The 16322-nt window shown below is 34.2% G+C and overlaps 2 pseudogenes; both read right to left on the reverse strand.

The window, feature by feature from the left end:
- Positions 1-1526: 1526 nt before the first annotated feature.
- LOC131803216 (NADH-ubiquinone oxidoreductase chain 5-like) lies at positions 1527-2671 on the reverse strand (annotated as a pseudogene).
- A 981-nt stretch (positions 2672-3652) lies between these two features.
- On the reverse strand, positions 3653-7524 carry LOC131803247 (NADH-ubiquinone oxidoreductase chain 5-like; annotated as a pseudogene).
- Positions 7525-16322: the final 8798 nt, after the last annotated feature.

Genomic DNA, 16322 nt, shown 5'->3' on the forward strand with positions numbered 1-16322 from the left:
TTGAATGTGTTTTATTATTTAAATTTGATGTAGGTATTGAGGGAATATATGAATAGTAAGAAATTAATTTGATTTAGACGACCAGGAGTACCATCAACCTTTACACCTAAAGCAGGAACAGTTCATGAATGAATTACATCAGCAGCAGTAATTAAAATTCGAATTTGAGAATTTATTGGTAAAACTACTCGGTTATCTACATCTAGTAAACGGAATCCGTCTACTGGTAATTCATTTGTAGGGATTATATAAGAATCGAATTCAACATTTTTAAAGTCTGAATATTCATAACTTCAGTATCATTGATGACCAATAGATGTGGTGTCCGTTGGAATTGCAATTTTCGAATTTCGAAAAAAGGAAAGTTGTGCTGAATTGTGCTAGGCTTGTGCTCAATTGTTAATGATAGAATTGAGGTCTAAACTCCAATTAAGGAAGTATGATGTTCAAGTAAAAGCTGCTAACTTTTTTCTTTTAATGGTTAAATTCCATTTATATATATATATATATATACATATATATATATATATATATATATATATATATATATATATATATATATATATATATGCCAACTAGAAGTTGCCGTCTCTACGTTCAGAGCCATTAACCCGTCTTCCTAAACCAGCACTAAAAACAAGTGTATGCATTGGAAGCAATGTAGTTGTTGTGGACAAAAAATCCATCGCTACAAAAACAAAAACTTTGCTGTGAAAAAGATCTGCCAATAGAACTTGAGTCGAACCTGGAGAGTTTCTAGTGTATAATTCGCATATGCTAATTTGCAATAAGTTCGAAATATATACTACTTTCCACAGAACGGCCCTTGTAAGCCATCATCCACACCAAATATGCCTGATGAGCCGCTTAACCAACGGCGAAACGCGTCGCATAGTGGTGAGTGTGTGACAGTGTCTATCTGGCTTTCCTTCTCACTGCAAATTTCAGATCATTAAGCTCGTCTCGAAAGAGAAAACAAACACATAAATCATAAAACATATGATCTTCACCTTAACAAGGCAAAACACAAAAAATTCAGCCGAGCCTGGCTGTGGGATTTGAACCGCGGACCTCGGTGTGCAGCAAACTAGAAGTTACCGTCTCTACGTTCAGAGCCATTAACCCGTCTTCCTAAAGCAGCACTAAAAACAAGTGTATGCATTGGAAGCAATGTAGTTGTTGCGGACAAAACATCCATCGCTACAAAAACAAAAACTTTGCTGTGAAAAAGATCTGCCAATAGAACTTGAGTCGAACCTGGAGAGTTTCTAGTGTATAATTCGCATATGCTAATTTGCAATAAGTTCGAAATATATACTACTTTCCACAGAACGGCCCTTGTAAGCCATCATCCACACCAAATATGCCTGATGAGCCGCTTAACCAACGGCGAAACGCGTCGCATAGTGGTGAGTGTGTGACAGTGTCTATCTGGCTTTCCTTTTCATTGCAAATTTCAGATCATTAAGCTCGTCTCGAAAGAGAAAACAAACACATTAATATACTTCCTCCTACAATTCTTAAAATTAACATACTGGTAAACCCGTTGAAAAAAATAAAAAATAAATAAATTAATATAAGAAAATGACACTATTTCTAAAATTAAATCCTTTGAATAAAATCCTGCTAAAAATGGTATACCACATAATGCTAAATGTGCAACATTAAAACAAGAAGAAGTTAATGGCATTATTAATCTTAAACTTCCCATTAAACGAATATCTTGATTATTATTTATATTATGAAGAATTGCTCTTGCACACATAAATAATAAAGCCTTAAATAAAGCATGAGATAATAAATGAAAAAAAGGCTAATTTATAATAACTATAGATAAAATTCTTATTATTAATCCTAATTGTCTTAAAGTAGATAAAGCAATAATCTTCTTTAAATCAAACTCATAATTAGCACCTAATCCAGCCATAAATATTGTTAAACCAGATAGTTATAATAATATATTACCCATTCAACTTGTTCTTAATACAATATTAAATCCAATTAATAAATAAACTCCAGCTGTTACTAAAGTTGAAGAATGAACTAAAGCGGAAACTGGAGTAGGAGCTGCTATTGCAGCTGGTAATCAAGAAGAAAATGGAATCTGTGCACTTTTTGTTATTGCAGCTAATAATACAAATATTCCAACAATTAACATTTCTCTATCAGACTGTATCACATCTAAATAAAAAATATAATTTCAACTTCCTTAATTTAATATTAAAGCAATAATAAAGCTACATCTCCAATTCGATTTGATAAAGCAGTTAATATACCAGCATTATATGACTTAATATTTTGAAAATAAATTACTAAACAATAAGAAACTATTCCTAATCCATCTCAACCTAATAAAATTCTAATTAAATTTGGACTAATAATTAATAGTATTATTGAAGTTACAAATATTAATACTAATATAATAAATCGATTAATCTTATAATCTCTTTCTATATATTCCTTTCTATAATAAATTACTAAAGAAGAAATTATTAATACAAAAGATATAAAAATTAATCTTATTCAATCTAATAAAATTGTTAGTACAATTATTAAAGAATTTATAGAAACAACTTCTCATTCAATAAAAATTGTAAAATCATTTATAATAAAAATTAATCTAATAGTAAATGACAAAAGTCTAAAAAAATATACTAACGAATCTAATTGAACAAATTGATAAATATTTCACGATTTAAAAAGATTCTTTTTCATTGACACCACAAATCAATATTTTTATTAAAATATTTAAATAATTATAATCATAACATACATATATCCCCCTTTAAAATTAATAAATTTAAAGGAAATCAATGTTAAAATAATAATAATAAATATTCTCGAATCTTTCCTCCTCTAAAAGTATAAACTCCAGAAAATAACTTTCCATGTTGTCTATAAGCATATAAATATAATGTATAAGCAGCTCTAAAAAAAGACAATAAAGATAATATTAATATTGTTAATCAAGATCAACTAACAATTCTATTAATTAAAGAAATTTATCCTAATAAACTTAATAAAAATCACCACAAAGCCATTGAAGGTATACAATTTAATAAACCCTTATTAGTTAATAAACTTTGTCTTCCTAATCGTTCATAAGAAATATTTGCATACATAATCCATGAGCAATTATTAAAGTATAAGAACCACATATTCATATATATGTTATTAACCCAGCTAAAACAATTCCTATATGGACAACTGAAGAAAAAGCAATTAAAGCCTTTAAATCAGTTTGACATAAACATGTTAAACTTACTAATACTCCCCTAACTAATCTAATTCTAATTCAAATAAAATTAAATTTGAGTCCTAATGACTGTAAAAAAGGAAATACTCGTAATAAACCATAACCTCCTAACTTTAATATAATTCCAGCCAAAATTAATGAACCAGAAACTGGAGCTTCAACATGAGCCTTTGGTAATCACAAATGAACTAAAAATATTGGTATTTTTACTAAAAGTGCTATAACTAAAGAAAAATATAAAAGTTCATTATTAAATATATAATTATTTAATAAATAAAAAATTATAGTATTTGTCACCTTATATGAATAAAAAATACCAATTAATATTGGTAAAGAAACTAACAATGTATAAAATAACAAATATACTCCCGCTTGTAAACGTTCAGGTTGATAACCTCAACCTAAAATTAAAAATAAAGCAGGAATTAAACTACTTTCAAAAAATAAATAAAATGTAAATAAACTTATTGTTGCGGAGCAGCGAAAATGAATAAAAATGGAAATAAAACACAAAATATTAGAATTTTTAAATAATAAAAATTTGCGGTTTTATTGAATATTATATTAGTCGAAAAACTAATATAACTTTACCTTTTTACGCAATGGGTGTTGCTCGATGTTGTTGGACGAAAATCCGAAAAACAAGTAAGCTAAAAAGTAGCGAGCAAGCCTAGATGTCACAAGAGAGGCGCGAATTGATCATCTTTGCTCGTTACAATTTGTCATCACTAACTTTGAACGAAAGTTCAAAGTTGACTAAAATGGTATTTGACAAATTGAAGAAAAAGAGCAAACGGTTGCATTTTTAAAGAAATTAAATTAAATTGAAGTTAAACATTTCCGCCACCCTTGAAACATATAGTGATGTTACAACAAAAAAAATCTTAACTTACAATAAATAGGAAATACAATTGTAATAAATAAGAGGCGTAACCGTCAATTTTGAGCATACAAAATTCATTTTATTATATATATATATATATATATATATATATATATATATATATATATATATATATATATATATATATATATATATATAAATATATATATATATATATATATATATATATTTTTTTTTTAATTTTTTCAAAAAACAATTGATGGTCGTATAACCATCGAGACAATAGAAGATTGCCTCCAAAAATCAGCTTGACCATAGAGACAGATGTTGGCTGATCATCTCTGGCGATCCTACAGTGGACAAGGACCCGATATCACCCAACCAAAAATGGTAAATTGAGCCCAGGGGAACCCTGGACTCGAATAAGTCTGTGACTTTATTACCTTCGGGTACACATCAGGCCCACATGAGCCCGACGTGAGCGGACTTATGGAATTCGGGATCTGCCAATTGCATCCCGGCATAATGGTCCTTGAAATAGTCGGGGGCTGATTGCGACGGCGTGACGTAGAAATTGCGTTAAATTTACCAATTATTTTAATTATTAAATTCAAATATTATGTGCTGAACAATTACGTCTATTATTTTTATTTTAATTCTATTATTAGGACTTTATCATGAATGAAATCAAGGAATTTTAAATTGATCAAACTAAATAGGGTTGTAGTTAATTATAACAATTGATTTGCATTCAAAAAGTATTGATTTTTCAATCTACCTTGAATATGAAGCGAGATATATTTTTACCCTTATACTTGAAATTATTTAATTGAAGCTAAAAAGCGGCTTATCACTGTTAATGATAGAATTGAGGTCTACACTCCAATTAAGGAAGTATGATGTTCAAGTAAAAGCTGCTAACTTTTTTCTTTTAATGGTTAAATTCCATATATATATATATATATATATATATATATATATATATATATATATATATATATATATATATATATATATGACAACTAGAAGTTGCCGTCTTCCTAAAGCAGCACTAAAAACAAGTGTATGCATTGGAAGCAATGTAGTTGATGTGGACAAAAAATCCATCGCTACAAAAACAAAAACTTTGCTGTGAAAAAGATCTGCCAATAGAACTTGAGTCGAACCTGGAGAGTTTATAGTGTATAATTCGCATATGCTAATTTGCAATAAGTTCGAAATATATACTACTTTCCACAGAACGGCCCTTGTAAGCCATCATCCACACCAAATATGCCTGATGAGCCGCTTAACCAACGGCGAAACGCGTCGCATAGTGGTGAGTGTGTGACAGTGTCTATCTGGCTTTCCTTTTCACTGCAAATTTCAGATCATTAAGCTCGTCTCGAAAGAGAAAACAAACACATAAATCTTAAAACATATGATCTTCACCTTAACAAGGCAAAACTCAAAAAATTCAGCCGAGCCTGGCTGTGGGATTTGAACCGCGGACCTCGGTGTGCAGCCAACTAGAAGTTGCCGTCTCTACGTTCAGAGCCATTAACCCGTCTTCCTAAGGCAGCACTAAAAACAAGTGTATGCATTGGAAGCAATGTAGTTGTTGTAGACAAAAAATCCATCGCTACAAAAACAAAAACTTTGCTGTGAATAAGAACTGCAAATAGAACTTGAGTCGAACCTGGAGAGTTTCTAGTGTATAATTCGCATATGCTAATTTGCAATAAGTTCGAAATATATACTATTTTCCACAGCACGGCCCTTGTAAGCCATCATCCACACCAAATATGCCTGATGAGCCGCTTAACCAACGGCGAAACGCGTCGCATATTGGTGAGTGTGTGACAGAATCTATCTGGCTTTCCTTTTCACTGCAAATTTCAGATCATTAAGCTCGTCTCGAAAGAGAAAACAAACACATAAATCATAAAACATATGATCTTCGCCTTAACAAGGCAAAACTCAAAAAATTCAGCCGAGCCTGGCTGTGGGATTTGAACCGCGGACCTCGGTGTGCAGCCAACTAGAAGTTGCCGTCTCTACGTTCAGAGCCATTAACCCGTCTTCCTAAAGCAGCACTAAAAACAAGTGTATGCATTGGAAGCAATGTAGTTGTTGTGGACAAAAAAATCCATCGCTACAAAAACAAAAACTTTGCTGTGAAAAAGATCTGCCAATAGAACTTGAGTCGAACCTGGAGAGTTTCTAGTGTATAATTCGCATATGCTAATTTGCAATAAGTTCGAAATATATACTACTTTCCACAGAACGGCCCTTGTAAGCCATCATCCACACCAAATATGCCTGATGAGCCGCTTAACCAACGGCGAAACGCGTCGCATAGTGGTGAGTGTGTGACAGTGTCTATCTGGCTTTCCTTTTCACTGCAAATTTCAGATCATTAAGCTCGTCTCGAAAGAGAAAACAAACACATTAATATACTTCCTCCTACAATTCTTAAAATTAATAAACCTATTATATTTTTTATTATTATTGAATAATAAACTAATCGAAAAGAATAACATACTGGTAAACCCGTTGAAAAAAAATTTAAAAAAAATAAATTAATATAAGAAAATGACACTATTTCTAAAATTAAATCCTTTGAATAAAATCCTGCTAAAAATGGTATACCACATAATGCTAAATTTGCAACATTAAAACAAGAAGAAGTTAATGGCATTATTAATCTTAAACTTCCCATTAAACGAATATCTTGATTATTATTTATATTATGAAGAATTGCTCTTGCACACATAAATAATAAAGCCTTAAATAAAGCATGAGTTAATAAATGAAAAAAAGGCTAATTTATAATAACTATAGATAAAATTCTTATTATTAATCTTAATTGTCTTAAAGTAGATAAAGCAATAATCTTCTTTAAATCAAACTCATAATTAGCACCTAATCCAGCCATAAATATTGTTAAACCAGATAATAATAATATATTACCCATTCAACTTGTTCTTAATACAATATTAAATCGAATTAATAAATAAACTCCAGCTGTTACTAAAATTGAAGAATAAACTAAAGCGGAAACTGGAGTAGGAGCTGCTATTGCAGCTGGTAATCAAGAAGAAAATGGAATCTGTGCACTTTTTGTTATTGCAGCTAATAATACAAATATTCCAACAATTAACATTTCTCTATCAGACTGTAACACATCTAAATAAAAAATATAATTTCAACTTCCATAATTTAATATTCAAGCAATAATAAAGCTACATCTCCAATTCGATTTGATAAAGCAGTTAATATACCAGCATTATATGACTTAATATTTTGAAAATAAATTACTAAACAATAAGAAACTATTCCTAATCCATCTCAACCTAATAAAATTCTAATTAAATTTGGACTAATAATTAATAGTATTATTGAAGTTACAAATATTAATACTAATATAATAAATCGATTAATCTTATAATCTCTTTCTATATATTCCTTTCTATAATGAATTACTAAAGAAGAAATTATTAATACAAAAGATATAAAAATTAATCTTATTCAATCTAATAAAATTGTTAGTACAATTATTAAAGAATGTATAGAAACAACTTCCAATTCAATAAAAATTGTAAAATCATTTATAATAAAAATTAATCTAATAGTAAATGACAAAAGTCTAAAAAAATATACTAACGAATCTAATTGAACAAATTGATAAATATTTCACGATTTAAAAAGATTCTTTTTCATTGACACCACAAATCAATATTTTTATTAAAATATTTAAATAATTATAATCATAACATACATATATCCCCCTTTAAAATTAATAAACTTAAAGGAAATCAATGTTAAAATAATAATAATAAATATTCTCGAATCTTTCCTCCTCTAAAAGAATAAACTCCAGAAAATAACTTTCCATGTTGTCTATAAGCATATAAATATAATGTATAAGCAGCTCTAAAAAAGACAATAAAGATAATATTAATATTGTTAATCAAGATCAACTAACAATTCTATTAATTAAAGAAATTTATCCTAATAAACTTAATAAAAATCACCACAAAGCCATTGAAGGTATACAATTTAATAAACCCTTATTAATTAATAAACTTCGTCTTCCTAATCGTTCATAAGAAATATTTGCATACATAATCCATGAGCAATTATTAAAGTATAAGAACCACATATTCCTATATATGTTATAGTTATTAACCCAGCTAAAACAATTCCTATATGAACAACTGAAGAAAAAGCAATTAAAGCCTTTAAATCAGTTTGACATAAACATGTTAAACTTACTAATACTCCCCTAACTAATCTAATTCTAATTCAAATAAAATTAAATTTGAGTCCTAATGACTGTAAAAAAGGAAATACTCGTAATAAACCATAACCTCCTAACTTTAATATAATTCCAGCCAAAATTATTGAACCAAAAACTGGAGCTTCAACATGAGCCTTTGGTAATCACAAATGAACTAAAAATATTGGTATTTTTACTAAAAGTGCTATAACTAAAGAAAAATATAAAAGTTCATTATTAAATATATAATTATTTAATAAATAAAAATTTATAGTATTTGTCACCTTATATAAATAAAAAATACCAATTAATATTGGTAAAGAAACTAACAATGTATAAAATAACAAATATACTCCCGCTTGTAAACGTTCAGGTTGATAACCTCAACCTAAAATTAAAAATAAAGCAGGAATTAAACTACTTTCAAAAAATAAATAAAATGTAAATAAACTTATTGTTGCGGAGCAGCGAAAGTGAATAAAAAGGGAAATAAAACACAAAATATTAGAATTTTTAAATAATAAAAATTGGCGGTTTTATTGAATATTATATTAGTCGAAAAACTAATATAACTTTACCTTTTTACACAATGGGTGTTGCTCGATGTTGTTGGACGAAAATCCGAAAAACAAGTAAGCTAAAAAGTAGCGAGCAAGCCTAGATGTCACAAGAGAGGCGCGAATTGATCATCTTTGCTCGTTACAATTTGTCACCACTAACTTTGAACGAAAGTTCAAAGTTGACTAAAATGGTATTTGACAAATTGAAGAAAAAGAGCAAACGGTTGCATTTTTAAAGAAATTAAATTAAATTGAAGTTAAACATTTCCGCCACCCTTGAAACATATAGCGATGTTACAACAAAAAAAATCTTAACTTACAATAAATAGGAAATACAATCGTAATAAATAAGAGGCGTAACCGTCAATTTTGAGAATACAAAATTCATTTTATTATATATATATATATATATATATATATATATATAATATATATATATATATATATATATATATATATATATATATATATATATATATATATATATATATATATATATATATATATATATATATATATATATATATATATATATATATATATATATGTATATATTTTTTTTTAATTTTTTCAAAAAACAATTGATGGTCGTATAACCATCGAGACAATAGAAGATTGCCTCCAAAAATCAGCTTGACCATAGAGACAGATGTTGGCTGATCATCTCTGGCGATCCTACAGTGGACAAGGACCCGATATCACCCAACCAAAAATGGTTAATTGAGCCCAGGGGAACCCTGGACTCGAATAAGTCTGTGACTTTATTACCTTCGAGTACACATCAGGCCCAAGAATGAGCCCGACGTGAGCGGACTTATGGAATTCGGGATCTGCCAATTGCATCCCGGCATAATGGTCCTTGAAATAGTCGGGGGCTGATTGCGACGGCGTGACCACATGCCTCAAGGACATACTTCTGGCGGAAACGCGCAGAAGTTGGGATGAATCATGAAATTATTGCAAAGTAAGTTGGCAATAAAGCTCTTGGCCAACGTTTAGAGAATTGAGCTGAAGCTTACTAGCCAGCGTTGAGCATATACGGCTATGTCCAGCACAGGGGTCGAACAGCGCTCTGACTGGTACTTTTCTATCGGGAAGGATAATATTAACCACCATTGTCGGCCCCAGCGTAACAATGGGCTGAATGGACTGTATAGTCGGAACAACAAAGCTCGATGGCTTGGACGAGACCGGACAAGGAGGAGCGGACAATCTCGGTTTAGAGGACTTCTTTGGAACGGACTTTTTCGAAGTGGGTATATGCGACGAGGTGGATGGACGAGACGTGGAATCTTTTTTACCCGAAGGTCGGACATTTCCCTTGGATAGGGGCTTTTTGCCGAGGTGAAGAAGTGTATGGTGGTCGCCTTTACACTTCTGACAACGATGTGGACTCAAACATTTTCGGAGGGTATGTGACCTGCCTAAACAATTGGAGCAGAAATGCTGCTGAACCACAAATCAAATCCTTTTTTCGCAGGTCAATTTGATGAACTCGGGACATTCCCGAAGGACGTGCCTCTGTGTGCATAAAACACATTTAGGTCCCTGTTGTTGAATGGATCTTGCCACTGTGCATTTGCCTTGAGGAGTTTCGGCGGAAGTTGGAGTTTTAGTCTCCCGTAGAGGAGCAACCACTCCGCCTGTAGTAGCCACATCTGTCGATTGAGGTTCGTGTACGACGGGTGCAAGCTCCCGTAGAGGAGACGCCGTACCGACGGTCCAGGCAGAGCCTTGGGGAGATGCAGACTTCGCTGGTGCAATCTCCCGTAGAGGAGCAGCGGTGTCTGCACCTGCGGTCGAAAGACCACTGGTTGAGCCCAGGAGCACCTGAGGGGTATCTCCTGCCGTTTGGGACGAAGATCCCGGATTAGGTGCAAGCTCTGCGGTGCTATTCTCCCGTAGAGGAGACGCAGACACTTTTAGATCGGTCGTAGAGCCGTTTGATTTGGCTGGCAGTGCCGGTGCAGTTTCCCGTAGAGGAGCGGCAGCATTGCTGACCCCGCGTATGTCGGAGTCTTCGGAGCCCAGAGGAATAATGGCATCCTCGACACCTCTCTCTTCATCCGACATTGGGATGTCCTCATCATAATAAGGAAGGGAAGCGGCCATCTGACTCAAATTTTCCATCTGTGAAAAAAGTGGAGATGGCATGGTAGAGAGGTGAACATTTTAATCTTCGTCGGTCAAAATGACCAGCTTAACTACAGGTCGTCTTACGATACCGTTTTCCGTTTTTATATCAGCGACGCGAACGTGACCGTCAATTCCCGGATAAACTTGGACAACGCGACCTAATTTCCACGCTGTGGGAGGTAAATGTTCCTGTCGAAGGACAACTAAATCATCCGGTTGAATATCGCGTTGCGGAAATTTCCACTTGTAACGATGGTGGAGTCTCTTTAAGTATTCTTCTTTCCACCGAAGGCAGAATTGTTGTGAGAGCGCTTTTAATTTTCTATATCGATTAACGATATCCAATGGAGATTCATTTATTATGGGCTCCGGAGGAGCGAGGATCGGAGATCCTATAAGGAAATGCCCAGGTGTAAGGGCTACCGTAGAGTCAAGACTATCTGTCATGGGACAGAGTGGACGAGAATTTAAACACGCCTCAATTCTTGTTAACAATGTAGAAAATTCTTCAAACGTATATTTGAAATTTTTAGCCATTTTCCTAAAATGAGTTTTAAAGCTTTTAACCGCAGCTTCCCAAAGTCCACCCATATGTGGAGCTCCAGCTGGGTTAAATCTCCATGAAAACTCTTGATAGGAAAACTTTGATCGGAGTTTATCACGAATTTCATTTAATGCTTGCTTAAATTCCCGTTCTATCTCTCGAGATGCACCAACGAAGTTAGTGCCGCTGTCCGAGAAGATAGTCTTTGGACATCCACGACGAGATATAAATCTATTAAATGCAGCCAGGAAGGTAGTGGTACATAAATCCGAGGCTAGCTCTAAATGTATTGCTTTCGTAGAAAAGCACACGAAGACATAGACATGCCCCTTTGTAATTTTACAACATCTACCTGTAAAGGATTTAATGTCGAATGGGCCAGCGAAATCGATACCTGTAGAGGTGAAAGGCCTAACCAAAACCGTTCTTTCTGGAGGCAGAGATGCCATAATTTGGGTACAAGTACGTTTCTTTGCTAAAACGCACAATTTGCAATGCCTTATGGTTGACCTAATCAGTGAAGTAGCGCGAGGAATCCAGTACTCCATGCGAAGCATACGGAGCATTAATTGGTTTCCTCCATGAAGCGAATCTATATGAATTTGTTCCAACAACAGTGTTGCGAATTGACTATGATAGTGTAAGAGAATAGGATGCCGTTCAGAAAAGGAGAGAGTCGGAGACTGCGATAGGCGTCCATTCAATCTCATTACCTCTTCTTTATCCAGAAATGGATTTAGAGATAAAATAGCACTTTTGGGATTAAGTGGTAGTTTATGAAGTGAGGCATAATATTCCTCTGAATAGTATGCCTTTTGAGCAAGCGCAGCAAGACGTAATTTTACTGCTAGGATCTCTGAATTGTTAGGAGCGGAACTCTCATAATGATGTTTACCTCTATGAAAAGAATGCGTATTGTGGAAAAATCGAAAGATATATGCAATGGCGCGAAATGCTCTATCTATGGAAGAAAATCTATTTAAAACATCATCATAGTCTTTGATAAAAGTGACATGACTTTTAACAGGACGAAGTTCGACCTCAGTGTCAACAGAAACATCTTAAATTTCCCAGGTAGAACTATTAAGGCTTAGACAATGAGGACCGTGCCACCAAATTTGAGAAAAGGCCAACTCCGAAGGAGAAAGCCCCCTGCTGCCAAAATCAGCAGGATTGTCTTCAGATCGAACATGAAACCATTTATTTTGCCCAACATTCTCTTGAATGCGACATACCCTATTTGCAACGAAAGTAGACCATGTAGATGGAGTCTTTTGAAGCCAAGAAAGGACGATAGTAGAATCGGTCCAACAAAAGATATTATTAAAAGATATGTCAATTTCACTCAAAATACCCTTGACAAGTTCTGATCCTAATACAGCACCGCATAATTCTAAGCGAGGTAGGGAAATGGACTTAAGCGGAGCTACTTTTGTTTTGCAAGTCAGCAAATTTGTGAAAATTTTCCCATTTGAAGCAACGACACGAATGTACGCTACCCCCGCGTATGCCTTTTCCGAGGCATCGGAAAAGACATGAAGTTCGACATGACAAAGAGGTGAATATTGGACCCAACGAGGAATGAATATGGAATTAACACCCTGATAAGAAATCACAAATTTTTCCCATTCGCGTTCTGTCAAAGACGGAAGCGAATCGTCCCAACCAATTGTGTCTAGCCAAATACGCTGCATGATGATTTTTGCTACAGCAATTACTGGTCCTAACCATCCTACTAGATCGAAGAGCCTGGCGATGGTTGACAAAACTTCCCGTTTAGTATATTTGGACCGGTGTTCTAGAGGGTTAACACTGAAATAGAAATGGTCCAACTGTGCATTCCAGCGAATGCCCAGCGGTTTTGAACTACTAGCTTCCACGAAAGTGAGAAGCTTAGCATCATATAGGTGATCTAAGGGAAGACAATCTAGAATTTCTCGATTATTGGCTGTCCATTTACGAAGTTCAAACTTCGGGAAAGAAAGAGCACCAATGAGTTGGTCTCTTGATTTTTGCGCTGTCTCCAAATCGAGATAACCGGCCAAGACGTCATCTACGTACATGCACTTCCGAAGGATATGTGCAGCTAGCGGAAATTCATTTTCTGTATCATCGGCCAATTGGAGTGACGCCTCATTTCGAAAGAATTGTCGTAAGCAATTGGTCCTAGAATGACCAAGTTGGCCTGCGAATTCAGGAATCATAGGAAGTGTGACAATATATCTGCCTTCTGAGTCCCGTCGAGTCGTGTTTTTGAAATTTTCCTCACAGAATTTGTCCGAAGGAGACAAGATAGCCCGTTTTGGAGGTTCTTCCAATTCCCAGAATCGAAGAAGAGTCTTGTTAAGATCTTCTTCCGGAAAGTTGATAGTGGTTGTTAAAACCGTAATTGTAGAATTGTGAATGGGACCAGTAATGATCCAGCCGAAAACAGTTCCCTGTGCCATTAAAGAACCTGAGATGTTCGATTGAATTCCCTGTAAAAGGATTCTAGGATATAGATCAGCGCCTAGTAGAAGGTCAACTGGTCTAGAATCGCAGAAGTTTCTATCTGCCAAACGAATATTTGGCAAACGGGAAATTATGTCACCACCTAATGAAATGGAGGGTAAATTACCAGAAATAGCGGGAACCACTAGAGCTGGGATTTCAAAGAAAATTGATGAGTCGATAGAAGAACCTATGCATAATGAGCACAATTTTCTGGATGTAGTGGAAACACTTTGATTAACGCCAGAAATCGTAGCTCGGGTCGGCGTAGTAGAAATACCAAGACGACGTTGCAAATTTTCAGTGATGAAAGACGCTTCAGACGCTGGGTCGATTAGGGCACGAGCAGGGTATGTGATTCCTTGGTGAATTAGATTCACCATTGCGGTACCCAAAACAACATTTTTGTTTTGCGAAATATGATACACTTGCCTATTGACAGAGTGGGATATACAGGACGAAGTCGAGGGAATATTTGGATTCGCATTGACGCATTGTTGGCGACGGAGTCGCTGCTGGTGTAGAATTTGCGTGATTTGACATCTCACGATGTAAAAGTGTGTGATGTCGCTCATTGCATTTTCCACAATTGTGTTTACTTACACATTTTTTAACTTCATGACCAACCGTCAGACAGTTCAGACAACAATTGAAGCGTTTGAGCACTGAAAAACGACCTTCTATGGATAATTTTTTGAACTCTGGACAAAAACGCAATGGATGAACCAATTTAGAACAGAGAACGCAAGATTTAAAGGAAGAAGCGCTAGACACAGCAGGTACGGACTTTGTTAGGTGAGTCCGCACCTTTTTCTCAACCTTTTTTGATGAGTCAATACCTCGAATGTCTCGGAGACAAGTAAGGGTCTGGATCCTATCCGTAAGAAAACGATCCAAATCCTTCCAATCAGACAAAGCCGACTTGTCTTTGACTGTCTGTTCCCATAACGAGACCGTGTGCTTAGGCAATCTTTGAATGCATATGAAGACTAATATGGGATCCCAGTCGTTCGTAGAAACGTCATAGATCGCCATAGCCGAAATACATCCATTGATTGCTCGTTGTAGATTTTTCAAACCAGCACTGGACTCATTATCGAGAACAGGAAGATCAAAGAGCAATTTCAATTGGTTGTTAACCAAGATTCGGACATTGTCATATGTCTCCTTTAAGGAATGCCACGCTAAAGCGAAACTTTTGTGTGTCAGCGGAAACTTTGAAATGATGTCTTTGGCTTCCCCACTGGTTTTCTTAAGTAAATAACATAATTTTTCAATGTTACTTAGTCGACTGTTGTTGATGTATACTGCAGAAAACAGATCCCTAAAGGTAGGCCATGAAAGGAAATCGCCATTGAAAACATCTATATCACATGGCGGTAGATTCAGACTATGCATTACATTGTCATTTGAAGCGAAAACTTCAACTGACGGTTCCGTATGAAACATGTGAATTCGAGCGTTGAGACTGTTGGGTACTATTCAAACTTTGAATTAAGGAAGGGTTAGAATTTTTTTGTATGGTACGTAATTGGTCCAATTTACGATTTATTGAAGCAATGACGTTTACATATGCCCTATACGCAACGTCATATTTACTTTCTGCAGATGTGATGTCTTCGCTTTCAGCATCTTCAGAAGTTTGGAGATATGTAAGACATTGGTCAAACATTTCCTTCACTTTACTCCACAATTCCCTTGCCTCAACGGCCTGGACATCAAGGGAATATATGTCCAACTCTTCCTCTCGAAGAGAAGTAAAATTGGCTTCAAATTTTACCAGAGAATCAGTTGCTATGATAAAGAAATCAAGTGGAGATAGTGGCATTGTGAATTAGAAAGCTCTATGAATTTGGCCAAAGAGAACAAGAACTGAATTTAAAAATCGCAAATCTGAAATTATCAGTGTAAACAAACTTAAAATTGTTAAAACTCAATGAAATTTGAGTGAAATTCAAGTGGAGATAGTGGCATTGTGAATTAGAAAGCTCTATGAATTTGGCCAAAGAGAACAAGAACTGAATTTAAAAATCGCAAATCTGAAATTATCAGTGTAAACAAAATTAAAATTGTTAAAACTCAATGAAAATTGAGTGAAATTGTTCAAATTTATATTGAAATGAGTATCTATGAGTATTAAAAAAAAAATACTAAAAACTTGAAGAAGTATTTGCAAATTTGACAAAGTATGTTTCGTTATGTGCAGAAAACTACACAATTTTTTTTTCTCA

The sequence above is a fragment of the Musca domestica genome, unplaced genomic scaffold (genome assembly GCF_030504385.1).
Source record: "Musca domestica strain aabys unplaced genomic scaffold, Musca_domestica.polishedcontigs.V.1.1 28, whole genome shotgun sequence".
NCBI classification, from domain to species: Eukaryota; Metazoa; Arthropoda; class Insecta; order Diptera; family Muscidae; genus Musca; species Musca domestica.